Genomic DNA, 1,468 nt, shown 5'->3' with positions numbered 1-1,468 from the left:
ATATATAGTTCATAAAAAGAAAATGGGTCCAATTTATTGGAATTCGTTTCTTGGTTCTGTTTATCATGAACTAAGATATAACTTAGTAGGTAGTTGGTGCTTTTCAGTGGCGTATTTAGGAATTTTGATAGGGGGGGATGAAATATATAATAATAGGTACACTCAATAAAATACTAATATAAAATACATTTTTAAAAGCCCCTAACTTGTTGAGATTGGCGTGGATCAAGGTGAAATAAGAATTAACACAAATTGTTTAGTACCTAATAGCGTTTTATTATAAATTCATATTAACGAAAATCCCGTGTTTAATACGATAAACAAAAAAAAGGTGGGTAAGTGGATGTCGCTCTGCTGTACAGTAGGTTAGAAGTGGGTCACTGTATAATGGATGGTATTAAATTTGAATTCAATGATATAATATCTCTGTATAAGAAAAACAATTCTGAGCGGAGACAGTATATCAGTCTATGTATTTTTTATATACTTATCTATGGTATTAAAAAAAAATTGACCTATAATAGGTACCTATAATAAATTCCAAATTAATCATATCATAATATCTATTAGGTACTTATAACGCGTTATACATCAACAAAAAACCGTGGTACTATCATAGATATATAATAGTATACTTTAGAAGTTTCAAGTACCCACGAATAATATTATACAATCACAACAAAATAACTAAAATAGTTATCCTAGGTTTTTAATATGTAATTTCGTCCAAATTTGTACTTAAAATGACTATAAAAATAAACTGTGTAAATGTATTTTTTAGATTTTTTGGTAACAGAATTAATTACTTACGTGGAATCTTGTTTTAAATTATATTAAATGATATTTATAGAAAAAAAAACTAAAAAAATTTAAAACTGAAAATGTCCGTAAACAGCTCAAAAGAGTCAAAATATTTTCAAAATTGTATGGTGTATAGGAAATGCTAATATAAACATTCAGTAAAATTTTCATGTATCTGCAGTTATTCGTTTTTGAATTACAACAAAATAAGGAAATCGCTACATGAGAAATCGAGTGAATATCTAATGTTGTAAAAATTTGAATTTCAAACGATCATAAAAATTTAATTTGACTTTCTTATAGATATTTTTTGTTTGATAAAGGTAGATAATCTTATAAGGAATCTTGTATTACATTTTCATATCTTAGATTTAAAAAGAAAAATTTTTATGAATTTCTAACTCGAAATAATTTGCAAATGTTCGTGATTTTTCCATATTTTGTCATTTTTTGAACTTTAAATGCTTATAAAAAAAAACTGTGACTAACGATTTTTAATATTTTTCATCTGCCTTTGAAACAATATACTAAGAGCCTTTCTATTACATTTTCAAGCTTTTTTATCCAACAAATAACATTTTATTGATATTTTTTAGAAAAAAAACTAAAAAAAATGGAAAATGAAAATGTCCGTAAGGAGCTCAAATAATCAAAATATTGTGTTAAA

The sequence above is a fragment of the Acyrthosiphon pisum genome, chromosome A1, assembly GCF_005508785.2.
Source record: "Acyrthosiphon pisum isolate AL4f chromosome A1, pea_aphid_22Mar2018_4r6ur, whole genome shotgun sequence".
Taxonomy (NCBI): domain Eukaryota; kingdom Metazoa; phylum Arthropoda; class Insecta; order Hemiptera; family Aphididae; genus Acyrthosiphon; species Acyrthosiphon pisum.
Note: the sequence above shows the minus strand (reverse complement) of the source record.